Raw genomic sequence first — 27641 nt, 5'->3', positions numbered from 1 at the left:
GGAGGGCATTCAGAATCCCAGGTGAGGCCCCGCACAGCTACTGCTGGGCTGCCGCATCTTAGGTGAATGAGTGCACTGCCTGGAGCCTCAGTTTCCCTCTGTGAAAAAGGAGCCTGGAGTCCTCACTGCATACACTGAGTATAGGCATGACTACGTGCTGGCTAGCAGGGAGCGAACGCTGTTTTATCTGTAGCCCCTCTTTTCAGAAGATCCCCAGGTTTCAGGTATTCTTATTAGGCTCCCTTTGCAGAGGAAGAACAGAGAACGGAGGGGCTGTGGAACTTGCCCTGAGCCGACACAGGTTAACACGTGGCTGTGCTGGGATTTGAGGAAGGGCGTTGGCTCGGGACTGTGTTTTTTAGCACTGTGTTCCATGCCTTTCATTGCGTGAACTATTATATGTAAAGCACTTAACATGGTCCTGGCACATAGTATTGTTAATAAATTGTAGGGCGCCTAGTTGGCTCAGTCAGTTAAGCGTCTGCCTTCAGCTCAGGTCATGATCCCGGAGTCCTGGGATCAAGTGCGGCTTTGGGTTCCTCGCTCAGCAGAGAGACTGCTTCTCCCTCTGCCCCTCACCCCACTCATGCTCTCTTTCTTGCTCTCGCTCTCTCTCTCTCAAATAAATAAATAAATAAAAATTTAAAGTTAGTAAATTGTAGCTATTTTTACTCTTGCGAACTATGGTGTGCCCTAGGAACGTGAGGTATTTGGCGTGAGGGAATAGGGTGATGTCTAGATGAGGCTGTTACCCTAACAGGTCAGAGTACTGAGGGCTTCATGCTGTGCTAAGCACTTAGGATTTTCTCACAGGGTCCAGAAGAAACAATGGAGGTATCTTGAGCAGGAGAGTGACTTGTCAGATTCATGGTTTGAAAAGATCCCTGGCAGCTTGAGGAAGATGAATTGCAAATAGGCTAGACGAGAGGCATTTACTACAGCTTCGCCAAGAAATGGTGAGCCTCCAACTAAGGAAGGCCCAGGCAGCAAGCAAGATGAAGAGAAGACATGGATACGAGGTGTTATGGAGACAGTTGACTGGGCTTTGTGACCGGTAGGGTATGAGGGCCAGGAAGGGGGAAGAGTCTAGGATATTCCCCTTGGTTTTGGTTTCAGTGCCACTACCATTTGAGATAGGGAAGCAATGTAGAAGGGGTAATTTAGGGTAATTTAGGGGAAAGTGAGTTCAGTTTTGGCTCTTTTGAGACTGGGGCACCCGAAGAGGATTCAGGAGATGTCCAACTGGCAGTGGTCTCTGGGTTTGGAGCATAGAAGAAGGTCTAGGCTGAAGCCATGCATCTGATAGAACTGCTCAGTGAGAGAGAAGAGACAAAAGAGACCAAGAGGGCACATGAGCAATGTTGGCATTTAACCGGCCGGCAGACAAGGACGGCTGAGGGAGAAGAGTAATCAGAATGGGAAACTGGGCAGAATGGGGACCCAGGAGCCAAAAGGTGAAATTGTTTACACAGTAAAGCTCCTGAAGAGGCAGATACTTCTGGCAGGGGCAGCTCGGAAATTGAGAGGGACAGGACAAAATTCTGTGGGAGAAATTTGTACTCGCTGGATAAGAGGGGTGAGTTTTTGTTTTCCTTTCTGACAAGTACCCTCTTCAGTCTTTAATAATCTGCATTAGGGAGAGTGATTTGGTTATTAGTCTTTATCTATAACACATAATTAAAAAAATTAAACTCTGTTTAGAGATAATTATAGATTTGCATGGAGTTGAAAGAAATAATGTGGACAGGTACAACACTTAATTTTTTAGAAGCTTACTTTATTTCCACCATGGCTTCAGAATTTTCCGTTTTTTGTCCACTTCCCTGAATGGTGCTTATCCTGAGGCAGTTTGGTACACTGTATCTAGAGTGGGGACAAGTGAGGAAGCAGACCCCAAGGAGTGAAAGGCTAACTCAGCCCATGGATCTGGGTGGCAGAGGGGTTCGGGCATTGAGAGAAGAGGGATCTTTGGGGCACTGAGAGAAAAGAGATCTTGCAGGAAGCTAGGAGGCCTCAGAGAGCCTCTGAGGAGAGAGGTTTTGAATAGAGGCCTAAGATTTGAGGTAAAAGGAGGTAGGGTCAAGTGCCTTTCTTCACCTGGGCCAGGCAGGCTCCAACTGTTGCAATGCTATTTTTGTTTTTGTTTTGTTTTTTTTGATGAAGGACACCCTTATTAATATATATTTGTGCTCCATTCCATCACTGGAACGACCTGATGGTGCCCTTCCCTACTCAAAACTCCTTCTACCTCTCCTGCTTCAGCTCTCAGCTCCCATCCTTCCCTCCCTGGGATCCCTCTCATCTTCGGGTCTTTGTTCCTGTAGCCTCTACACAGAAAGCTCTCTCCACATTCCTCCCTTTCACTGGCCAACCTCCTCGGCCTTTGTGGGTTTCTCTATAGAGAGAGCATGCCTTCTTCCCTCGCTCAGCCAATGCAGGTGCCTCCCCTTGGCACCCTGGGATCACACTACTGTTACAAGAAGTGTGCTGTATTCACAGCCCATTAGACAGTACATTCGAGAGGACAGTGATAGTGCTTTATTCGAAGCTTTATCTCCAGTGTCTAATGCGGGGTAGGGATCTAGTAGGTGTGGAGAAGATTCTTCAGCAAGGAAAACAGTTTTCAGACAGGCATGCGTTTGGGTCCAGTGGATAAAGCGGTGCTAGGAGTGGAGCCAGAGGAGTGGTTAAGATGGCCCAGGGAGTCAGAAGGGGTCTGAGTGCACAGTCCCAGGGCACCCCAGCATTTTAGGGCGTTCGGGTTTGAGGAGCCTCAAGGAGACCAAGGTTAGAGAGCCTCAGGAAAGCTGAGGGACCCCAGCATTCCAGCGCTGGAGAAGTCTGCAGAAGCAGGGGAGGAGGGCCGTAGTGCCAAAGTGGGTCCACCTCTTCCATCCTCCCTCAGCCCTCAGCTTCTGTTGAGAGGAGGGCAAGTTGGAGTCCTCTGCATCCCCCTGAGTCCCACATAGCTGGAGTTCTTCGGGAGGCCTTGGAGTATGACAGCCAGGGGAAGGGTGGGGTGAAAAGGAGGTCTTTCTCTGGAACTCTTCTGGGTTCCAGTTCTGGCCCCACTGCCAGGCTGAGTGACCTTGGGGAGCCCCTTTCCTCTCCGGCCTCAGTCTCCCCGTGGGTACTCGGCGGACGCTGCGGGCCCAGGTGGGGAGCCGCGGGAGGCCGGCGGAGGCAGGGCCCGGGTGGGAGCAGGACCGCCCACTGCGGCGGGCCGGGACCTCCGGGGCCCGAGGAGGCGGCGCGCGGGGCTCCTCCCCCGGGCCGAGGGTCGCGGCGCCGGCAGCTGGCGGCCCCGCAGCTGCAGCCTCAGCACCTGCCGCGGCCAGACGGCGCGGGCGCGGCCGGGCCCTGCGCTCCCCCCCTCCGGCTGCAGCCGCGGCGCGGGAGGCGGAGCCCGAGTCGAGCCCGAGCCGAGCCGCTGCCCGAGCCTTGCCCGTGTCGGTGCCCGCCGCCGGGCGGGGCCGCCCCTCGCCGAAAGCGTCAGCTCTCCGGGTCCGCGACCGCGCGGGCGGAGCCTCCTCTGCAGGTAAGGGCGAGGTCCCGGCGCCGCAAAGTTTTGGGGGGACTGACGGTCCCTACGCCCCGGGCCTGCGCCTCCGGGAGCTGCAGGCTTCCTGTCCCTGGGCTTCCTCCGCGCCGCCCCCCGCTCCGTTTGCACCACCGGCCCCGGGTGACCCGCGCCCGCCTCTAGTCCTCGTGTCCCCATCGCTGTGGGAGGCGCGTCGGCGGGTTCGCTCAGGGCCTGCAAAGGTTAAATTTCTCACAGTATCAATGTGTTGCTTAAGTTTTTGAGATCTGCACGGTGGAGTGCAAAGAGCGGCAAACTGGGAGGCGGGAGACCTGGGTTCAGGTGCGTCCACGGCCAGCGCCAACTTTCTGAGTGACCTCGGACCAGCCAGCCCTGCCCGGTCTCGACGGCCACACCTGGACCAGGAGGGGTTCTCCAGGGATGACCATCTGAAGGGCATGCCTGTGTTGCCATTTTGTGAGTCAGGGGCACCCCTGAGTGTCTCAGCTCCAGGGCTCCCTGGGGGGTGGAACCCACAGAAGTCAATCTGGGGCGGGGGCGGGGGAAGAGGTCAGGTCGCTAACCAGCAGCCGTTTTGGCTGAGCTGTAGGACGGTTGTTGAGCCAGTCTCTGGAATAGAGGATGCTCCCAGAGCTAGGAGTGCAAGCCCTGGCTTCTGGTGACCCCTCTGTCATCCACTGACTGTGTGACCTTGGACAAGTCCCCACCACTGGTTTTGCCGCCCACGAAGTGGGGAGGGAGGAATGTGCACTAGATGATGGTTGCGGTCCTTCTGCAGTAAAGTCTGGAGAAGTAGAATCTTCCAGGTCTCTCTATTTAGGGTTAGTTTGGGTAGAGAAGCTCTTTCACTAAACATCCACCCAGCACTTGCAAATGGGAGTTTAGAAAATAAAGGAGGCATTTGCAATGTGCTTTGGGAGTCCCGAAATAGACATGGCAAGGATTGGTGAATGCTGGCCTTCCCTCCTTCAGTGCTTTGGCCCATCATAAAATATTCAACAGCATAATGATTTGTTTTCAGAGTGGCTTATAGATCAGGAAGCGTTTCTGATTGTGAGTCGGTTATTTTTGTTAAAACCTCAAAATAGTTGTTTGGGGAAAAAATAAGGCACTGTTGTAGGGGTCCTGACATAGAGGCCAACATCTACTTCTTTCTAGTCTAAAGCGATGTTTTCCAATCAAGATGATATAGAAAATTACTCTAAATCAGGCATTCTTTGTTCAACATCGACATAGTTGGAGAAGCCTACAGTTTGGCAAGTCCGTATTTTCCAGGACAGGTGCATTCTGGTGCAGCCACAGCAGAACAAGCATGAGGTCCTAGAAGGTGAGCTTTGTTCTTTTGCCCAATCTCCTGTCCCCCTTGGGTTGCAATTAGCATCTCCCTAGTGTTGGGTGAAATCCATTACTATGAAAGGGTTCTTATGGAAGTGATTTTATTATTTTATTTCCTTCCTAGACTTCCTGGTTTTAAGTTTCAAGCTTTATGAAATTAGAGAACTTGTAAGAGTGTGCTTTGTGACTGGGGCAGGAACACGGCAGAGTTGTGGTACCTACGTTTGCATTTTCCCAGCCATACTCTGTAGTTGAAGCTAATTTGTACGGAGCCTTTCATGGTTCAGATGCATTAGAATGCCACCAGTCTTTTCCCTCTTCCTTCTTCAGTGGTTCAGCAAGCACTTTCTTACTATTCATTCAGGAGAAAACAAATAGGAAAAATATCTATAGGCCCTCCCCTCAAGGAGCTCACGGTCTAGTGAGGAAGAAAGAGGAACTTAGCGCGGGCCATTCTGGGAGTTATTACTGGGGCCCTCTATGGACACTGAGGAGGGCGAATTCTAACTGGGGATCATGGGGAAGACTGCACTGTGGAAGGTGGAAGGAAGAAGAGGATTTCAACAGGTGGTGGAAAGTGGAAAGGCCATTTCAGGTCAAGGGACTGGTGTGAGCCAAGGTACAGGGTCAGGAAAGGTTAGGGCTCAGGAGAACAGCGGGTCGGTCAGGTGGGAGCGAGAAGGCAGAACACTTCAGAGCAGAGGACAGTGGGGAGAGGCTCAGGAAGCTCCCAGCCTGGGCTTGAATCCACACTGGCTTAGGGATATTGGGCCTCTGAACCTCACTTTTCACATTTGTAAAAGGGGAATAATCGTACCAAACGCACAAGGTTAAATGAGATCATGTATAAAGTGCCTAACAGAGTGTTTGCATAACGATAGATATTTGATAATAGTTTCTTTTGTCAGAGTGTTCACGGGCAAGCTCTGTCAGTGTTGCTAGACACCACTGAAGCGTATGAATGGTGCCTTTTGTTTTAGCATAGGTATTGACTTGGAACCTCCCCATCAGCCTGGAAGGTCCTGTGCCAAGGCGATTTGTATTTGAGGTACCTCCTGATTCAAGGGCAGGGGCTTTTTGTTCTTTGGGGGTGCTCAGAGCAGACACTGACATCAACAGCAGACAATGCCCTGTAAATACTGCTAGGTGGTGGGAAGCCACAGGGAGGTTGATCAGAACATGCAATCCCTGCCTCCCACAAGCTTATCACTATGTGCTCAAGGACCCAGGTGGGGGGATTTGACAGTCAGACGCAGTTATAAATACATCAGCATTGTCCATATATGCTGGGAACCATCTGCCTTAGTGTGAGTTGCTGGGGATTTGTAGTAGCCAAGGAAGGAGAATAGGACAGGAGGGTGAAGAAGGACATCGCAATGCTTTATGAACCTGCGTATACCACGTGGCAGCCTTAATACTGTCCCTCATTTGTTCATGCAACAGTTATTCATAGAATACCTGCTCTGTGCCAGGGAATGATTCTAGGTGCCTCAGGAACACACTGGAACCAAAGAGAAGATCCCTGCCTTCCTGGAGTTTATATTCTAGTTGGGGAAACATCATAAATAAGTAAACACATCAATAATTACAGGCTGGCTAAGAGCTGGGAAGGAAATGAGCAGGGTGAAAGGAGAGAAGGTAATGGGGGTGGTCGAGGAAGGTCTGCCTGAGTCAGTGGGAGCTAAAGGAGAGAAGGGTCAGTTGGGACTAGAGCAGGGGTGGGGGGCAGTGTGCCCTCCAGCTCAGTAAGAGGCAGTGTGGCTTTGGTGTGAGAATGCAGACTCTGGCCCACAGTGTCTGAATTTGAATACCGGCCTACTAACAAAATATATGCCATTGTCAGGTTATTTCATCTTCTGGGCTTTGGTTTCTTCCTCTATAAATTGGGCATAATAACCCTACTTGATAGAGTTGTTTGGGAGTTAAATGAATTGATATATGTAATGTGCTTGAAATAGTGTCAAGTACGTAGCAAGCATCAAATAAAAATTAAATTAAGAGGGTGAGGTGGCAGTGAAGGGGGAAACAGCAAATGCAAAGGCCTGGAGGTCTGAAAGGATTTGTGTGTTCTAGGACCGGGCAGGCTATGTTCACGGATATTACCTCCACAGTTATCGGGACACTCCAGAGCAGGTTCTCTGCTCCCTCAATACAAAACTGTATTTTAGGAGTCCTGAAAAGAGGAACACCCAGCCACAGCACTCTTCCCTGCCTGGCCAGGCCCAGAGTGGCGTGGTGAGCTGCCACCCACTTTGGGAACATCCCACTGTAGACCCACTTCTTCAGGATCTCTTTCCCTCCTTCCCTTCATCTCTATTTTTCTTATCCTCCCTCTCCTGCCCCTTCCTCCTTTCCTCTCTGTCCCTCCCTCCCTCGCTTCTTCTCCCCCCCCCCTTTCCCCCATCTCCTCTCATTGCGAGCCCCCGAAGAGTAGTAACCCTGGGGTGCTCACTGATATGCAAAGGGGAAGCATGCTTAGTGTCACCAAAGCCAGCCTTGCCCACACGCTCTGTGATACCCCCTGGCCGGCATCCTCCCACTCCCACTCTGGAAATTCCGTGGCAGTGGGGGGGGCACCACATAGTCACCTACGACCTTACTCTCTCCCTTGATCCCTCTTTACTGAAATCTAGTCATTCACCATTTCTATTCCATTGTCAGTTGGCTCTGTCATTTTTACTTGCAAAATCTCTGCTCAGACATGTCCCCACATTTCCATTCTCTCTCTGAACATTGGCCTTCTGTTTTGTCTAATGTATGGCCCAGAGACCTGCAGTGGGTCCCGTGTGTAGGGATAATGAAGTCTAGAGTCCTCAGGCAGGCAGACATGACGGTCTGTCTCCATCAGTTCTCTCGGTCCCCCTCCTCCCTCACTGTGTCTTCCACAGTTAATCCCTCCAGCCTTTGCCTCTCCATCTGGCCCCTCAGCCTGCATGTACCTCAGTCCTGGTGGTCATGCCCACGCCTGAGGGCCCAGCTCAAACCCCGTTTGGCCTAGCAGCTGTCTTCCCAACCCCTTCATCCCAGGGTTCTCATCTTTCCCTGATCTCCTGCTGAATTTAGTACCGCTCATAGGGGAGCCATCACCATCAACAGGGGAGGACTTCGTGTGTGGTCACTTGTGCATGTGGCCATGGCCTTGAGAAGTCCCTGGGAGGCCAGACACAATGTTCCTGTGACATCCGCCCCACAGCCTTTCTCACGTAGCCTAGCCCTAGTGCAAGCTTGATATGTGTTTGCTGCAGTGGATTGATAAAGCCTGTGATTTTCCTGAGATCTGTAATGGTTTGTGTCATGCCAGAAACACGATGCTGACGCTCTGGGCTTGTGGTCTCCAGCTGAACTCACTTGAGGCATTTTGATGCCTTGAAATGTAGGTCCTTCATTTGATGAAGAATTGGTCACCTCCAACAGGAGTCTGAATTTTGAATTTAGCTTTCCTGTGTGGCCTATTTTTAATAAATATACAAAAAATGAGCCTCGAAGCTAGACAAACTTCTCAACAATTACTTACATTATAAAAGGATTTTTCACCAGACCAAAAGATCTGGTATGGAAAGTTTTCAAATACCAAACATGCCTGTGAACAACATTCGGTATATAAAATTTTGATTTACGCACAGCTGTTGTAGCCATACTTCTACTATAGTCTAAGATATGCACCAAACTTAATATGCATTCATAGAAGAATAATGCTGTCTTAAATTTGTTTGGGTAACTACAGACTACATTATGCAGCTCTGCAAATATGAGGGTTTTAAAAATAATGAACTATCTGCCTGAAGGACAATGGAAAGCCCTATTTGGTGCTTGGCCAACTAATGTGACTGCAGTAACCATTAATTTCACTGAAGTGACACAGTATTTTCAGGGACCCACCTGATGTTTGGAGACATTTTTGCCAGTAGTATGAAATGGTTTGGGCTTCCAGTCATTTCACAAGCTGGCTGATAAATGATGTGTGTTGTTAACACCGGTTCTTTTAGAAAAAGTGGTGGTGGGGGGGGGACACTAATTACAGGATAGAAAAGATAGGGTGGCAAATCTAAAAATATGAAAGTCTATTCCTTTGATGTCTCTTGAGGAGTGATCTGAGAAGCTCAGCCATTTCAGCAAAAGGGTAACATGGCAAATTTTCAAAATCCTGAACGGAAAGAGCTTCAGAGGAATTCACCCGGATGCACAGTGCTTAGTTCTCTGAGATTTTGACTTAAGAGAAGACAGATGTGCAGGCAGATGAGAAATGCTGTGCTTCCGGTTCTCTAAGTATCCAGAATGTAGGGTGTAGGCTAGCACTTGTTACAACCAGTGATAAGTCTACCCCTCCCCCCCAAAAAAAGCCCTCTTGAAAACCCTGTCCAAAACTGTCTCCAAAACTAAGTTTTGAGCATCAACATAGGTAAGCCTCTGAGTTACTGCTTTCTTGTTTTCTTTGTTCCAAATGTAGAATTCAGAAGAGTGCAAAAGGAAACGCAGTTATTAAAATAAACATGGAGTCTGGGTTCTCTCTGGTTTTCCCTGGAGAAGGGCATCAAGCCCAAAGGTCCCTTGGTGTGGGGGCATGTGCTCTTGGCTCCTGGTCAGGTTAAAAGGCGATGTCCATATGGACATATATGCTCTCCCTCTTTCTTCTTTCCTGTGTGTCAGAGACATTTGTGTACAGGAGCAGGGCAAATTATTTCTTTTCTGAGCTCATTTCTGGATAGTTGCGGTACTTAGTTTTTTTGTTTTTTGTTTTTACAAAGGCTGTGTAGTAAGTTCCTTAGAGCTCTCCCTGTCTATATGCCAAAAGCCCAGACTCAGGCAAAATATTTTATAGGCTATTTTAACTAACAGTCATAGACCTCCATACAGAGTTGCCAGCTCTGGAGATGATCAACTATAGCCTTTTCTGGTGCAGGAATTCCCCTAGCGCACCCAGTCGCTTTCTGCTTGGACCTGCCAATCCCCGAGGCATTTCTATTCCATTGTCAGTTGGCTCTGATTATTAGAAAGTTCTTCATTATGCTGAAGTAGACTCTCCCTCCAGGCTGTGGCTGCTCCATTGTCCTCGATTCTGCCCTTTGAAGACCCACACGAAAATCCATTTCTTCTTCCCCATGAGGGCCATTTAAGCCATTTGGACAATCAAAGACAGGGATCAGGTCTTTACTTCTTAAGTTAGAATGCCCCTGTTTATCCAGTATCCCAAAAAAGACAGAGCTAAGAGTTGGACACAGTGGCCATGCAGGTGAGGTCTGACCAGCGTGGAGGGGAGCAAGAACATGACAGCCTCACGTCAAAGTCCGTTTTTTGCAATTAGCACAACCTGAGACCTGGTTAGGTTCCCCGTGGGCCCCCCTAGAGTTTGCTGGGGAACCGCACGCACGCTGGTTGCCTGTAGAGGAGAGTGTCCGGGACCACTGGCTCATGTGGAGTGGCTCTGGCTGAAGCAGCCCCCTCTCTGGGACCCAGACCCCTCATCAGTCTCCTAACTTCTCAGGCACTGTATTAGTCTCCTGTGGCTGCAGTGGCAAATCCCTGCAACCTTGGCTAAAGACAGCAGTGTATTCTCTCACGGTCCTAGAGCCCAGGAGTCTGAAATCGAGGTGTCAGCAGGGCTGCACCCCCCTTTGGAGGCTTTAAGGAAGAATGTTCTTCTTTGCCTCTTGCAGCTTCTGGTGGCCACTGGCATTCCTTGACTTGTGGCCAATCGCTGCCGGCTCTGCCTCCCTAGTCACATTGCCTCCTTCTGTCTGTGTCAAATCTCCCTCTGCCTCACTCTTATAAGGACATTTGTCATCGCATTTAGGGCCCACCTGGATAAACCAGGCTAAGCTCCTCACCTGAAGACCCTTCACTTAATTACATCTGCAAAGATCCTTTTTCCAATTAAGGTAACATTTATGGATTCTGGGTTGGGGGTGTGGACATAGTTCTTAGGGGGCCACCATTCGGCCTTCGGCTTTCTACTTTCTCTACTTATGTGACTGTCTTCTCTGGCCTGTATTTGAACCCAGCTGTCCAGGGTCCCCAGCCTCAGGTCTTCATTCTGCAGGTTTCTTTAGCACAGTGGCTTCTGCTCTGAGGGGCCCTGTTCTGCAGACGTGGTGGGTCTTTATGGTCCTTTGGTCCTCACCAGCATGCCCTGGCTGGTCAGTGGAGTTTTTATCAATGGGAAGGAGAGGCTGTGGCTATTAAAATATTCATGACCAGTTCTTGGACTTAGGGGAGATCCCGTAGTGAACGTGTTCTGGATAGAGAAGGGACACAGAGGAGAGCAAATGTCCTTACATTTTCCCTCTAAGTTAGTCCGAGATTGGCTCATTGAACTTGAGGCAAATTATTTACATTCTCAGCACCCAAGTACATCTCTTTTTCTGTGAAAAACCAGGAAATGCCTCTTTGCAGCTTTTGGAGTGTGTTGGAGTGTGATCTTCTTGCCCTTTAAGTAGCCTGTCTCGGAAGTGCACGGCCTTTTACCTGGATTTTTCAGTCGCTGCAGGCTGATGGTCTCTCCAAATGCAGTGCCAATAAAATAGGCTTTTCTCCAAAGAGCATCACTTTGTTTGCAGTTGCACTAGAGTGCCAAAAAGGCCTAGGGCCAGCGGGAGTGTTGGGTCTGGAGAAGCTGGTGGAGCTGAGGAGAAGCAGCAGGAGGAGGGCTGCCTGAGTAGGTCTAGCACTGAGCAGCCCCAGGCTGCGTGTGGCTCACACCTGCCCAGAGCCTCCTCCCTGACTGCTGCTTCTCTCAGTTCGGTATGCTTTGCTAAGCGAGATCTGTGCAGGGATGGGGGGAGGAGGGGGTGAGAAGCAGGGAGGAGGCAGATGACTCAGACAGCCCTGCCCCACCTGCAGTTGGCAGTGAGTCTAGAGGGCAGGGTGCTGCGTGTTCCAGAGAGCCATGGGAGCCCTGCCAAGGGCTGGCCATGCCTTGGGTGAGATCCAGGAAGATTTCCAGGAGGGACTGGCATAGAGCAATACACTGAAAGTCCCTCAGTTGTGTCCCCCCCAGGACTCCAGACTGCCCCCTCCTGGGTCATTCAGCCAGATCTGACCCGGAAGAGCTTCAGGTTTGAAAAGGATCTTCAGGATCAGCAGTAAGGCAGCTAGTCCAGCTTTTCTTCCTGGAGCCCTAAGGGCAGGGGTAGGGGAACAGTTCAGAGGACTTGGCTTCTTATTTTGCTTGCTGGGTTTGAAGAACAGTGATTTTCCATTTTGACAAGGCTTGACGTAGCCGCCCAGAAATATCCCCACATCAAAATGCCCTGCTTTGTCTGGGAAGTCTTTTCCAGGCTGGAGGAGCACCTCCCCTGAAGTGCTGAGGGGTCGTTCCGTGTAACCTGCCGCACTTGACTGTGAGCCTCTACCAGGCAGGGGTTGAGCCTGGTTCAGTCCAGAGCCCAGAAGAGGGCCTGGTCCTGCGCCCAGGCTTGGTGCATGGTGCTGACTGATGAAGCAGGAGACGTGATTATACTGCCTGCCTTGCATCTGTCTCCAGCTGCCCTCAGTGCTCCTTACAGCCCCCTGTGGTACCCTGACTCTGGCCGTGGGTCTCTGTCTCATACCTGCTTCTGCAGTGGGTCTGGCCTGTCAGCCGGGTGCTAGCAAGGGGTGGTGCCTGTTCTCTGTACTTTCGGGGGCAGGGAGGCTGCAGACCTAACATTCAGGCTCCAGAGGTGCTGTCTGTGGTCCTGGGACATGGCCAAGGCCACCTGTAAACTTGGTCCCTTGGTCTACCTAGCTCTTCCTTGGTACCCTATAGCCTCAGGACTAGGGGAGAGTGCCAGGGGCTTTTGACTCAGTCAGACCTGGGCTTGCTAGCTGCGTGAACTGAGACACATTATTTACTTGCTTATTTCGTTGTTTATCTGTGAGTGTTACACTTACAGAAGACACACTGTCTTCTACCTATCCATGTAAATATTCAATAAAGGTTAATTTCCTTTTTACGCTATCTGAAGGGCTATCAAGGAGAAGAGAGACAACTTCTGCGGGTTAGAGGCTGTCTAAAGCCAAACCTTGTTTCCCCCCCATCCTTTCCAAGTTCCATCAAGCCCTTCAGCCTAATTCCTCAAGCATTGCTAACATCTTTGATTTCTTCCTCTCTTCCACCTACTAATTATTATCAACTCTCTGTGTATATTTGAAGAAGTTGCTTCCCCTGTCTGGGCCGTAGTTTTTTTAATCTGCAGACTGGGTTATTTCTAGGGTCCTTAGTAACCCCAGGACTGCATTTAATTCCACCTCACAGAGTGAGCATCCACTATGTGAGAGGTGACTGTTCTAGGCCCCAGGGCGCAGAGGGGTGGAGAAGGTCACCAGTCTTGTTGTAGAGGTCACAACCCAGTGTGGGGACAAACAAGCAAAGCAGCGGGATAAAAGCTCTGGTAGGGGATGAATCCAGAGCTGGGGGATTCCGAACCAGAACAGGGAGAGACTAGTCACTTGAGGAACGTATGCGCTCTTTGCCCTCGGGGAAGAATTATCTAGAAACATTTGCCACTGGCAGGAAAGCATTAATGATGGAGACCGGTGCCTCCCAGGTGGCGGTAGGATTGTCGCTTTGAGTTGGAATGATCAGTTGGAAAATCCCAGCAGAGATGGCATGGATCAGGGGCCTTATCTCCTCTTTTCCTCTTGCTTTCCTGCAAAGAAAACGAAATCCAAATCTCCAGAATATATTGACCTTTATGCACAGAAGCTCTTGGGATACGCAGCGTCGTTTAACAAGTACCGTTTGTGTGCCTAACTGAGAAATGTCTAAGCAGATGCAAAATTACATGCCTGAAGAGAATTAATCTATTTTTTGTCATGATTGTGTTCAGAAGCTAATTTTCAAAGACAGTTTCAATTTTCCTAGCTGTCTGGATGATAGTTAGAAGCACACACCTGTGCACTCCCATCCCTTCTCTTGTATTTATTCTGCCCCATTTAATTTGGTTAGATTCTATAAGCTTTTATTGATTGCCTGTTATAAGTTAAGCCCAGTGTTGAAAGGCTATGGGTATGACAGAATATATCACTATCCAGAAGATTCTTTCCTAGCTGGACTGATATGACTTATGCCCAGGAATCAGCAAACAGAGCCATCTATTCATTGGGGATTGCTGAGCACACTGGTGTGAGTGCCAAGATTTTGGCTCCGGGCAGAGAGGTCTGGAGAGAAGGATGGTGAGAAGGGTTCTCAAGGTTTTTGGAGGAGTCTGCATTGGAGATGGGCCAGGGATTGCAAGCAGAGGCAAGGTACAGGGAAAAGAACAGGTTGGCAGGTGAATTCAGCAAGAGCCAACTTTTCATTCTCAACCTCAGCCCCTCATTCTCATGTCTTAAGAATGGAAATAACATCCAGATGGCCAACAGGCATATGAAAAGATGCTCAACATCACTCATCATCAGGGAAATGCAAATCAAAACTACAGTGAGATATCACCTCACACCTGTCGGCATGGTTAAAATGAAAAACACAAGAAACAACAAGTGTTGACAAGGATGTAGAGAAAGAGGAACCCTCACGCACTGTTGGTGGGAATGCAAACTGGCGAAGCCACTGTGGAAAACAGTATGGAGGTTCCTCAAAAAGTCAAAAATAGAGCTGTCCTATGATCCAGCAATTACACCCCTGGGTATTTACCCCCAAAACACAAAAACACTAATTCAAAGGGACACATGCACCCCTATGGTTATAGTAGCATTATTTACAATAACCCAGATGTGGAAGCAGCCCAGTGTCCATCTGTAGATGAATGGATAAAAGATGTGGTCTATGAGGGAAAGATGTGTGTACAAGGGAATGTTATTCAGCCATAAAAAGAATGAAATCTTGCCATTTGCAACGACATGGTTGGAGCTAGAGAGTATAATGCTAAGCAAACTAGGTCAATCGGAGAAAGACAAATACCATATAATTTCATTCATATGTGGAATTTAAGAAACAAAACAGGAGCGCCTAGGTGGCTCAGTCAGTTAAGTTTCTGCCTTCTGCTCAGGTCATGATCCCAGGGTCTTGGGATTGAGCCCTGAGTTGGACTACCTGCTCAGTGGGGAGGTTGCTTCTCCCTCTGCCCCTCCCCCCACCTCACTCATGCTCTCTCTTTCTCTCTCAAATAAATAAATAAATAAATAAATAAATAAATAAAATCTTAGACAAAAAAGAAACAACAAATGCGCAAAGGAAAAAAAAATAGAGACAAACCAAGAAATGAACTGTAAACTATAGAGAACAAACTAATGGTTATCAGAGGGGAGGTGGGTGGATGGATGGGTGAAATAGGTGATGGGGACTAAGGAGTGCACTTGCAATGAGCACTGAGTGATGTATGGAAGTGTCAAATCACTATATCGTACATCTGAAACTAATGTGTCATATTAGTATGTTAACTATACTGGAATTTTAAAAAAAGAGCGAAAATATTTCTTTCATATGTGATGCTTCAGCAGGCCTCAGGACCTTTGCTCATGCTATTCCCTTTGCCTAGCCTGCTCTTTCCCCTCATCTACCAGGAAAACTCTGAGGTAGTTTTCAATTTAAGTGCATTTCTGTTCAGGCCTCATTGACCCTCCCTCCCCTGACTTCTCATGGTGTTTTGTTTATAATTCTCTGTTTTTATGGTTCCTAGAGCATTCCAGACCCTCAAGAGATATCAGGTGAATAAACTGATGACTGAATAACTGATTTGGGATTCTGTGTCTGGCTTAATTGCTGGAACTGTGAAATGTTTGCTGAGAAAGGAGTGGAAGGCACCAAGGTGAAAATTCAGATGGCAGGTGCTGAGCCAGAAGAGCACTGAGGTGGGGTGGGGGAAACACCCTTTGGAGGGAAATAAGACATTGGCTTTCTAATGAATAGAATGCACACACTTAAAAAAAAAATACTCTGGAAAAAAAACACTGTAGACACAGAGCATTTGGGGGAAATCTGACTCTGGAGTAATCAAAGAGGACAATACCCAAATAAGGGCAACACCCCCTTTATAAACTTACTAAGGTAGGGGTCAGTGAGCAATTAGGGGAGGTAGCTCTTCCACTGACTGAGAGAGTGAGCCTGCAACAGCCCTTCTGAAGAGCAGTTTGGCTAGATCTAATGTGTATAAACTTTACCGTTTTTCATCCAGCAGCACTACTTAGGAATTTATCCTAAGAGAATAGTTAGCAGTGTATTATGCAAAGATTTATCTCAGCATTGTAATGCAGACATCACTAAAACAGACCAAATGTCCAGCAATGGGGGGTTAGCTTTAAATATGGCACTGCTAGCAATAGGATATACAAACTAATGCTGTACAATCATAAAGATGTAGGTAAATGTTTAAGGGGTATTGTTCTAGGGGAAAAAATCAGGCTATAAACCAGCATATACAGAAAGTTCCCAATTGTGTTGAAAATGTGTATTTTCACACAATGCGGCTGGAAGAATAATTAGCAACTTGTAGATTGTAGCAGATAGTTTTTATTTTCTTCTTTCCAAAGAAGAATAATTTCAAAATTTTCTACCAGGCACATGTATTACTTTTATAATGGTGGGGGGATGAGTGTTATTTAAGAAGAAGAGAGAAGCTACTGGAGATCATTGTTTGAACTTCAGTGCATTGAAAGCAAGATGGGCACATCGTTTATCTTGCAAATGCCAGACAGGTAGTGTTTTCATAAGGAAGAGTGGTCTTGGGTCCATTTGTGTGAGTATATTTATAGACGTGAAAGCTTTGGGGGAAGGAAATAGATTGATTTTTTTTCCCCTTGAACTTTTGAAATTTTTCTTTCCAGTCCATTTGTAATTGAGCCCGTGGAGGTATTCTTATTTCTTCCTTTCTTGGGCACTGCATTAGACCTAAAAATGTTAACTGGCTTAGGATGTGGGTTTTGCTAAAATGACTCCCCTTGAGGTCTTCACTGGACTCTCTCGAGTGCTTAAAGCTGGGGTCCCAAGGAAGACCACCTTCTGAAATCTGTCTTGCTCTTCTGCCTGGTTCTTTTTGCCCCTGCGCTCTGGTGACCCCGGATAACCGGTCAGAAACCAGCCCGGCATCGTTGGGATCGAGGTCCCCATCAGCCCCAGGTAAGGGGCTCAGGGTGAGGCACCTGCGTTGGACGCCGTGTGTTGGAAAGGTTTATGTAGAGGCCAATCTGGCATCACCTTATCCTGTGGACGTAACATTAGTCTGCAGAAAAAGAGATCAGAGCTGGGTAGAATCTCTTTAAATATTAATAATAGTGATGCCTTTTGCCACACATTTCCAAAGAGCTCGGAGGATTTCAGACATTACCTCATCATTAATTTTCCCAGTGTTCTTAGGTGAGAAGCTGATGGCAAGTATTATGGTCTCCATCTGGGGCAGAACGTAGCAAATGCTTCAGATAGTGGGGCTGAACTCAGGAGTGGTTCTGACCAGATACCAACTGATAAAAAGAGTCGAGGCAATTTTTGTGGCATAGTCTTCGACAGTTGTCGTGCATTTCACACACATGAACTTGCCTTCCTGCATTTTGCTCCATGGCATTAATGAGGGTCTACTGTGAGCAAGGTGACATGCTGAGCAGTGTGGCTAGAGGTGAAGTTTAATCTCCTTAGTCCCATGCTTTAGGCCTTTGGTGATAGGGCTTCTACCCGCCGGTCCTACCCTGAGTCCCTCAACCCTATTTCACATACCATTGGTCCCCGCATCCCTCTTCCTGGTCTTCAGCATAGCCTTGTGCCACCTCCCATTCCGTGCACTTTCTGTGCCCTTCTCCCCAGCCCTGCAGGTGTGATTCCTACCCTTCGTGGCCGGGTCCCCTGCCCCACAAAGCCTGCCCTGATACCGCCCTACTGTTTCCACAGCGGGACGTGAGCTCCCATCACCAAACAGTACCAGCCCCTCTGCTGTGGCCCTTACTAATCTCTGCTTGGTATTTTCGTGATTTATGTGCACTGCTCACTGACATTTCGTGGCTGCAGGATGGTCCCTGTCTCTCAGTGACTTGCCCCCATTCGATATGCAAGTACTCATCGGATAAAGGGGTGACACAGGCATCATTCCAGGCCAGCGTTCAGCAGTTTGTGCTAAGCCCTGTGGGGTGCAGAGGACCAGGGGCACCAATAGAACCCCACTGGGCCTGCCCCCCTCCTCTGGTGCTGATCACCGAGGCCCCTGGCTGCGACAGGCTGTTCTGTCCGCTCAGCACCCGCACCCACACCCTGTTCTATCCCATCCTTGTGGTTGAAAGTCATTCTCTCACGGCGTTCTGGGGAGATGGCAAAATAGGGACGTGGAGTGGTCTTGAGCAGGTGACCTCTCTGCTTCTGTCTTTGTGGGCCTCTGTTGTGCAAGGCCTCCTCCTGCCGGGAAGGCTTTATCCAGAGCCTTCTCTGTTCCTGAGCCAGCTCGAGGGCTGGCTGGGACCGCCGTGTGCTCCACCTGAGGCAGGTTGTGTGAGGCCGGGCAGGTCATTTAATCTTCCTGTGGCGTCATTCCCCCATCTGTTGAGGGGGGATAATGTGTTTGAGGGTGACCTACCTCCCCGGGAGGCTGGGAGGCTTATCGACTTAATGCCAAGCTGTTCACTTTAACCCGAGTCAGCTAGGCAGACACAGCAGGCGAGCCGGTGTGTATCAGTGGGGCTGCCACACAGTGGCCTGTGGCCACCTCAGGACAACTCGGGCATCACATTCTCTGTTGCTTGTGGCCCGGCGGCAGCCAGGTTGCCGTCAAGAACCTGTGGGGTCTCTCTCTGGGCTGGGACAGGTGGCCGAGGTGGGGAGATGGGAGCGGCATCTGGAGGGCTGCTGGGCCTGTGGGGCTGAAGGGGGAGAGGCCAGACCCCTGTCGAGGGCATGGCTGAGGCTGCCCGGGGTCCGCAGGGCAGTGGGTGCCAGGCCACTGGGGGACTGTCCAACTTGGCCCCCATGGCCCGGTGACCCACTTTACTTGGGCTCACTGACGAGCTATGGGAGGGTCATTTGATACCTTCTCATGGCCAAGATCTTGGGACGGTGGCCTTTCCTCTTTAAAAAGAGCCTCGTGCTGGGAGGCCCCGGAGCAGTGTGGGCAGGAGGGGAGGGGCCAGCGTGGGGAAGAGGGGCAGATTTCTCTCCTTGGACGACTCCCCTCAGCTCTGCTCCACTGGTGAGTTGTGTTCTCATTTTGGGACATGTCCTGCTTTCTCTAGACGGTTCGCAGAAAGGGAGCTGGTTGTTTTATTTGAATTATAGTATTTTTGCCATACATTTTAAAATCTGTTTCCGTGGTATATTCTCGAGCACTTATTCTTTGTGAAACCTGTTTAAGTGAAGGCTCGTTCAGTCTTCACAGTTGCAATTATTTACTATGGGTTCTTCTCCAATTGAACTTTAATTCTTTCTCATGTTTTCAGTTTCCAAATCACAGTATCTTGAAGCATTTTCTATAGAGATGGGATAATATTTAGTTTTGAAACTAAACTGCCAACAGGTTTTCAAATTTATGAGATCATAGGACGTAAGGCCTCACCCTGGAGATTTTTCAGGTTGAGCCTCTCTCTGTGGTTCTGATGGTGCAGTGATGTCCTGAGAGGGTAGCGAGGGCTCTTTGGTTACCCAGCTGACCAGTGACAGAATCGGACTCGAACCCAGGTCTCCTAACACTCTTGTCCGTAACTCTCCAGTCTACCCTATAGGTTTTAGCGTCTGAATTACAGGTGAGAAGGAAAAATCTCGGTATGATTTTGTTTTTCCGTGTGCTTTAATCTGATTAAAAATGAGTTTTCTAGCTTTAGAAATGTCTGTGTCGAGGGGCACCTGGGGGGCTCGGTCAGGTAAGCATCTGCCTTTGGCTCAGGTCATGATCTCAGGGTCCTGGGATCGAGCACCCTGCTTCAGACTCCCTGCTCAGTGGGGAGGCTGCTTCTCCCTCTGTCCCTCCACTTCCCCACCCCATGCGCTCTTTCTCAAGTAAATAAAATCTTAAAAAAAAAAAAAAAAGGAACGCTTGTGTGGTGTACCACAGCTACTCCTCCTACCTTAAACCCCTTGATTCATGTGCCTGTCTACATGGAGGGTCCTTAAAGTGTGGTCCCTATCAGCATTGCCTGGAGCTTGTTAGAAATGCAAAATCAGAGCCCCGCCCCAACCTGCAGCCACACAGACTCCGGACATAGGGCCTCACCTGTGTTGTCACCAGCTCCCCAGCTGCTCCTTAAAGTCAGAACCACCGCCTGGCAGGACTGGAATCCCACCCTCCCTGTGTTTGACGCTGGTGCAGTGATATGCTTGCTCCTGGGGATTTTGAGCCGTCTTCGCTGAAGAAGGAGCTTCTCCGTTGCTGCCAGTTTTTGATGATCACCCCCCTCCTCACTCTGCTTCCTTCCTTCCGCACAACCCACGTGCACATGCTCACACACATCCCGCAGGAGTGGAAGATCCATGGGTAAATAATGATAGTAAATAGGGGACTTGAGTAGAAACGGGTTTGTGGACCCGAGCGTTCCAAGCACTGACCAGGGTTCGTACGTTTCCAGACTTGCTATCTCTGTAGGCACAGTGACAAATCCGACTGCTGCTGACCATATTGTACTGTTTTCTGCCATTCGTTGCTTTAGTCATTCAAAAATTGTAGTACCTTCTGTTTGCATGACATATGTTCAGTGTGAGGAGAAAATGTATTTGAGTTTATCAGGAGGTAGAGAATATGTTCAGAAATAACAAGCCAGCCGGGGATAAATATGTGAGAATCATCTCTAGTAAAAGGTTGTGAAAGCCTGGAGATGGTGGGCAGCACATGTGTTATGGAGGGCATCACGGAAGACTTCATGGAGGAGGTAGCATTGGAGTGAGTCTCACAAGGAGCCAGGGTTTTGACACGGGAAGTTTGGGGGTGGGTAAAGGACATCTTGGGCAGAAGTGGGAAGAAGATAAAGGCGTGGCAGGGGCTCTGAGTGCATTTTGTTGGGACCAAGGGTTATTTGAAGGTGATTAGAAGGAAATGAGGCTATTCAAGTAGGTCATTGCCAAAAGGAGGATCTTCAAACACCCGCTTAAGAGTTGGTTCTTTATCCTGAAGGCAATGGGGAGCCATTGAAGGGTTTTGAATGAGGGAAGGCATGAGTAGAGCTGTGCTTTTAGTAAAATTAATCTCCATCAGAGTATGAGGCAGACTAAGGGGGGTGAATGGGAAGTAGGGAGGCTTTGTTATTTTGAAGCTGTTTTGCAGCAGTATGTTGATACATTGAACCATCATCTTAATGTTTAATTAGGAGGTAATTGCTTTTCTTATGGTGGTCATTGGATTTTGAAATAAGCTTCCAGGGCCGAGATTATTGTCCAGGGGAACAGTTCTAATTTCATAATGAGGAATCCAAGAAAATAGAAATTGCTTAACAGAAGGGCTTTATAAGGAAACTTCCAGAACTAACTCCTTCCTTCCTTGTTTTTCTTTCGTTTCTAACATTTTCTTTCAAACAGAAGGATTTGTATTCATGTTCCTCAGTAATGACCTGGTGGTGTCAGGTCACATAAAATCTAAACAGCAAGCTGAAAGGTAGCTCTTTCTTGCTTCTTCCTCCCCCTCCTCCAAAGCTGTTTTCCCTCTCCATCGTGGGCTGAGTTTGTAAAGCACCTGAACCTGGCTCATTTCATGAGGATCTGCCTTCTTCCAGTGGTGGCTCCAGTGGGAACAGTTGTAGCAAACTCGGATGTCAGGAAGTTACAGACGTGCCGGGACTTCTAGTATCGGTCGTACAGACAAGACTGTCGCTGTTGATTATTTTCAGTAGGGCTGTGTTTCCGGGGCCTGGGCTTTGGCTGGCTGGCACTGCTGGTTTTCATCATTCAGCCGGTATTTACCGAGCGTCTATTAAGCACTGAAGGATCACAGTGACTCAGGCCCCTGAGGCCCTGCTCACAGGGATCTTCTATTCCAACAGGGGATATACGTAAATAGTCGAATATAGTTTTGAGAGAGGGAAACTATGGACAAGCGGACAAGCCACAGAGGGAAGAGTATACCGGCAGTGACAGCGACACGAGCAAAGGCTCAGTGGCAAGAGCAGAAAGGAAGAGGATCCATGGGGCTGGAACTCCCTGGAAGATGGAGCGCAGGGAGACAGAGGACAGACAGCAAAGAGGCTGGAGAGCTGAGTGCGGCTGAACAGGGGGGCCTTGAAAGGCTATAAAAAGCACAAATCTGTGAAAATAGTAGCTACCATTTACAGAATCCTTGTCACCAGGCACTGTTCTAAGCGGTTTCCATGCATTAACTCAGTCCTCACAGCAAGCTTGTGAGGCAGGTACTGTTGTTGTCCACATTGTACCACTGGGGAAACTGAGGCACCAAGGGGTCAAGGAAACCAATAGTCACAGATCTAGTAAGTGACAGAGCAGTGATATGAGCCCAGGAGGCCTGGCTCCAGAGTCTGCACCGCAGAGCCTAATCAATTATCCTAGAAGTTAAGGGGCGACATCATAGGTTTGATACAGGGTCAGATTTGCAGTTTAGAAAAATTGCTGTGGAGCACCTGGGTGGCTCAGTTAGTTAAGCAGCCGGCTCTTGGTTTCGTCTCGGGTTGGGAGCTGAGGGTCCTGGGATCGAGCCCCGAGTCTGGCTCCCCGCTCAGTGGGTAGTCTGCCCGAGGATTCTTTCTCTCTCCTTCTCTCTCTGCCACTCCCCCTGTGCATGCTCTCTCTCTCTCTAAAATAAATAAGTAAATAAATCTTTAAAAAAAGAAAAAGAGATTGTAGTGTGGTACAGACATGGCTTGGCAGGACAGCAAGACTGAAGCAGGGACAGCGGGTGCTGCATGACCCACGTTAGACCCCCGTAGGAGCCCGAACGTGTGTGATGGCAGCAGAGGTGGAAGAAGTGGAAATGCAGGAGGTGGTCCGGGGTCACAGCAGCGGGCTGGAGAGTGGTTGGGTTCGGAGGGAGGGTACAAAGGCTCTCAGACCAACACCCCCCGGGTCCCCGGCTGGGGGAGTGGGGTGTTCCTGGTGCTCCTCCTGGTGCCTCAGATGCGCCCCAGGGTGAGCTGGTTCGTGTCTGTCCCAGGAGAGCCCTGCAGACCTCTGAGCTCTACCAGACGGAGCATGGAGTCCAAGGTGCAGGCCTTTGACCGCTTCCAGGTCTGCAGGCCGGAGCGGAGGGAGTGGAGGGGGAAGGGACAGGGCTGCTGGTGGGCACCGGCTCACCCCTGTGCCATTCCCCTGGGAGCCTGTGTTCTGTCCTGGGAGTTTGATTCTCTTCTTAGAGACAATCTCTCTGATCCTAAGATAGGTGTCATTGTGCCCCAACAGTAATGGCATTTAAAAAGAAGTGAGTCAAGTTCACTGCCCGGACCCAGCATCCGGCAGATCAGAGTTGTTGTTTTGTATCTCCTGCCTGTCTCTGCCCAGCATCCCTTCACAGCTGTGCCCAGAGCGTAGATACGGCTTTATCGCCTATGGTTTACACCTTAGAATGCTTCCTTAGGGCTGATCTCTGGTCGCTGGGCCCTGTGGTGTCAGTGACCTACCTCTGAGCCGAGGTGGCGTTTACTGACCATCCTTAGCACTGCTGCGAACGGCTGCCATCCCCCAACAGCTGGTGTGATTCCCTGCGTGGTTTGCTCTAAAGGGGGCAACTGTGCAGGAGGGAGAAGAGGGTTCTGGGCAGAATGCTTAATTAGGGCTTAATTAAGCCAGCCAGAGTGGCCTGTTGGTTGGAACCCTCACACGGGGTCCCGATTGGCAGGCGGCACCTGGTGCTCTTGGCTGTCTGACAGCCGTCAGCCGTTCCCAAGGCCCGGGCGGCGATGGGAGGACACACGCCGTCCCGCTGGCTGGCAGGAGCCGTTTCGTGGGCTCCCCGGAGCATTTTAGACGTCCCTGTCTCGTGGGCCCCACACTCTGCCTTGTTCTGGCCAAAGTTACTTATCTAGGTGTCTCATGGGCTCTGTCACACCAGGGACTGTCTGATGAACCGGTCTCCTCGACCACGGCCAGCACCAGGCTCAGCTGCAAGAGGTGCTGGGTGAGTAGAAGCAAGGCATTGATTTGGGACCCTTCCCTTGAGTGGAGATGGTGCAGATCCTTCAGGCTGGAGTCTGAAGACCCAGGGGCTAGACCTGAACCATGCAGAGACTGGAACCCCCAGTCCCCAGCCAGTGCCAGCTCTCTGGGAGGATGAGGACTTTCAGGGAGGACTGGAGACCTGTGTGGCCAGGACAGAGCCTGATGTCTCAGGTCATGGAGACTGGAGCTCTGTGCAGCGGGTGGGGCCCAGCTCCGGAAGCCGTTCTGTTTCTGGGCTGCCCTTGTCGTGGTTACTGTGTATCGGCTGATGGATTTGGGGATCCCGCCTTCCTTGGAGCAGCTGTGGGAGCCTTCGGTCTGAATTTCCCAGGCAGTGCACTTGCTGTGGGTTTTGTTTTTGGGGCCTGTGCTATCACACGTGCCCAGAAGCCACTGAAAGTTAGTTGGCGTGTAAGCACGTTTGATGACTCAGTGGATGGTAGAAAGCAGGTCTGGGCTTTGAGTTGAGGTTCGCCGTTTTGTGAATTACGTCCCAGTGGCTGTCCAGAGATTTTTTTCTTAACCAGAGGAGGACATTTGCAAAAACCAACAAGTCTATGGGGAGGGAAAGAACTTCATACTGAATGTCAAGGGCACTAAGGACCGTGGGATCTGGTGGCGTCTGAGCGGGAAAGCCCTCCCTGACTTCGAGGCCGCCCCGGATCCTCTGTGGCTGTGCAGCAGCGAGGGCAGCAGGGGCTTGTTATCACCAGAGTCCCAAAGGCCACGTCTGTGGCCCCTTTCAGCGTGGACCTTTTGGCTGTCTTGGCCGTGTTTGGCATGGGTTGCTCACATGTCCTTTTGGTAAAATATATAGGCATAAACTGTACCTTTAAAAAACCATTTAAGAATCCGTTCACAGTGTTGTGCCACCATTACCACTATGTTCCTGAGATTTCTCATCACCCCAAAAGGAAACCCTGTACCCATGAAACAGAAACACCCTATTCCCTCCTCCCCTGAGTCCCTGGCAGCCAGTCATCTGTGTTCTGTCTTCATGGACTTACCTAGAGATTTCATGTAAATGGAATCACACATCACGTCACCTTCTGTGTGCGGCTTTCACTTAGCCTAAGTGTTTGAGGCTCATCGATGTTGTAGCATGTGTCAATATTTCATTCCTTTTTATGGCTGAACAATACTCCATGGTATGGATACACCAGTTTGTTTATTCATTCATCCACTGATGAACTTTTGGGTTGTTTCCATCTTTTGGTTCTTGTGTGAACATTCATATAGAAGTTATTATTTGAACATCTGCTTTCAATTCTTTTGTGTATATACCTAGGAGTGGAATTGCTAGGCCAATGGCAATTCTATGTTTAACTTCTTGAAGAAAGGCCAAAGTCTTCTCCTTCTCCCTTTTGAACCTTCTCTCCTGGCTCCTCTGGTTGCTCTCAGGCCTCTTTGACCATTGCTTGTCAGTGTTCTTCATGACTCCTTTGTGTCTTCAGTCCCTCAGATGACAGTCTCACGTAGGACTCATTCATTCCTTCCTTAGCTCTGTTCATTCTGTCCTAGTGGTGCTCAGCTCTAGCTGCACATTACAATTCCAGGGACTCCTTTAACAAACCCTGCCCACACCCCTTTCCAGACCAGTTAAATCAGCAATTTTGGGCAGGTGGAGCCTGGGCGTTGGTGTTATTGAAAGGACCTCCATGATTTTGATATGCAGCTCCTTTCAGGATATTCATTTATTCTCATGGTTTCAACCTGATGACTGTCCAATTTTTTAAAAAAGATTTTTTTTTAAATTTATTTGACACAGACAGAGAGCACAAGCAGGGGGAGCTGGAGGCAGAGGGAGAAGCAGGCTCCCCACTGAGCAGGGAGCCCAATGAGGGACTCAATCACTGTACCTTGGGATGATGACCTGAGCTGAAGGCAGACTGAGCTACCAGTCACCCCATGTCTGTCTAGTTTTTATTTTCAGCTCCACCTATCCACTGGACATATCTGTAAATGTTTCTAGGTACTTCAAATTCAACCTCTCCCAACCAAACTCATCTTTCCTCCCAAACCTGCCCTTTTCCCAGTGCTTCCCCCTTTGGTGAAAGGGACATCATCTCCAGTCATCCAAACCAGAAACCAGAGTTATTTGTGCCTTTCCTCTCTCTGATAATCCAATTTCCACTGATTGAGTCATTTATTTAATAATTTATTACCTAGTAGTTAAGAATAAGGGCAATTGGAAAGAAATGCAGTCTAGGATTTATGTTAAGAAGATATAAAAGACACAGATGATGCAGTTAAGTAACAATATAGATAAGAGGATAATCTGAAATTAACATTATTATAACTGCTCTTATGAAGGACTTCCTGTGTGCCATGGGTTCTTAGTACTTCAGAGAGATTCTCTAATATGCTGGGAGGTAGGTGAAGTCAGCCCACTTCACAGATGTCATACGGGTTCAGGGAGGCTGTGCTATTTGTTCAAGGATGTGTGGCTAGCACATGGCTGGTGAGAGTTGGAATTGGAATCCAGGTCATGTCAGGGCCCGTACTCTTGGCATGAGAGGTCCCTGGGGAAGAGCCTTGAGCCCAGCAGTACTGTCAAAGCATAGAAGAAGGGTCAGGATGTGACCACCAGATGAGATCATCAGTCCCCCTGAGAGCGTTTTGGAAACTGTACAGGATGGTGCAAAAGCCTTGCAGCCTTTGCTCCTGTTTCTCGCAGATGGCGTCTTCCGTTCTGCTCTGATTTACAACCGCTGTTCCCACCTCTGATTCCCTTGGTGAATTGCAGACCCCATGCAGGCGAGAACTATGCCTGCCAGTCTCCATGTCCCCCTCTGCCCTTGTGCCTCGCACACGGTTGCTGATCAGTAAGTGTCCCTTGAATGAAAGTGTGGATGTGAGAGTGGACTCAGAGGTAGAAAGGGAAGCAGGAGCCATGACGATGTCTGTCTAGGTGTGTCACAGCCAAGCGCTTGACTAGAGATTCAACTTAGAGAATTGGAAAGAAAGGGGAATTCTGTGGCCCTCTGGCGATAGGAGTGGGAGAACCTATAATGAGATCTCCAGGTGAATGAACTTCAGCCCGACCCCAGACTTGAGGCCCCATGGCCCTGATAATCTGATTCTTTTTTTTTCTCCCTAGCATTCTTAATCAGTTTCTAACATCCTTAATCAATTTCCATTGTTATGTGTATTGTTCTCACCTATCGAAAGCCTCAACTGGAATGTAAGCTTCATGAGGGTGTTAGTACTGTCCATTTCATTATGCGCCTCTCTTCCCCATGCCCCCAGCCGAAGCAAACACTAATTACTGTCTGCTGCTGGAGATCTGCCTAGTCTGGACTTCCTCATGATGAGAATCCTATCAGTTGTGGCTTCTGGTCCCTGGCTCCTTCCACTTCAGCACAATGTTGTCAAGGTTCATACATACTTAACCCCTTAAGTTTACGGGTAGGAAAATTGGGACTCAGAGAAGGAAGGGGCATGACTTGGGTCCCTTGTGCTGCTGGTAGCAGAACAGGAAGCCGGTTGCAGGGCTTCTGCGTCTCTATCCGGTGCTGTGTTCCTGTCCAGGGTGAGACAAGGGGCTCAGCAGCCACAGCTGACTCAGCGATGATATTTGCCATCTGCCTTCGAGGCTGCTTATCCAGCCCCTTTAAGCATAGCTGTGGTGAGCTGACACCTTGCAGATAGCCTTACTGTGCTCACTGTAGCACACGTTCCCACATCCTTTCCAGGGCTCACTGTCCATCCGAGAAAGTGGATAACTTGTGTGACCAGCTTGCAGTCTTCTGCATGGAGTGGCCTGGGAGTCCATGCCCTCCGATCACT

The 27641-nt window shown here is 49.3% G+C and overlaps 1 protein-coding gene across 3 annotated transcripts in view; it reads left to right on the top strand.

The window, feature by feature from the left end:
• The window catches only part of FRMPD1 (FERM and PDZ domain containing 1), a 122101-nt gene that overhangs the window by 25059 nt on the left and 69401 nt on the right, over positions 1 to 27641 (top strand). Inside the window, exon 1 of one of the 3 annotated variants that reach the window (XM_087869554.1) lies at positions 3415 to 3538. The exons of 1 other annotated variant lie outside the window; for it this stretch is intronic. The gene's annotated coding sequence lies outside the window, so the exon portion shown is untranslated. Of the gene's footprint in view, positions 1 to 3414; positions 3539 to 27641 lie in introns of those variants that run through there. One more of the 3 variants, XM_045780603.2, reaches the window with a different exon arrangement.

Source organism: Ursus americanus, chromosome 18 (assembly GCF_024610735.1).
Source record: "Ursus americanus isolate L20-20 chromosome 18, mUrsAme1.1.p, whole genome shotgun sequence".
Lineage (NCBI taxonomy): Eukaryota > Metazoa > Chordata > Mammalia > Carnivora > Ursidae > Ursus > Ursus americanus.
The sequence above is the reverse complement of the archived record's forward strand: the minus strand, read 5'-3'. Positions and strand labels throughout refer to the sequence as shown.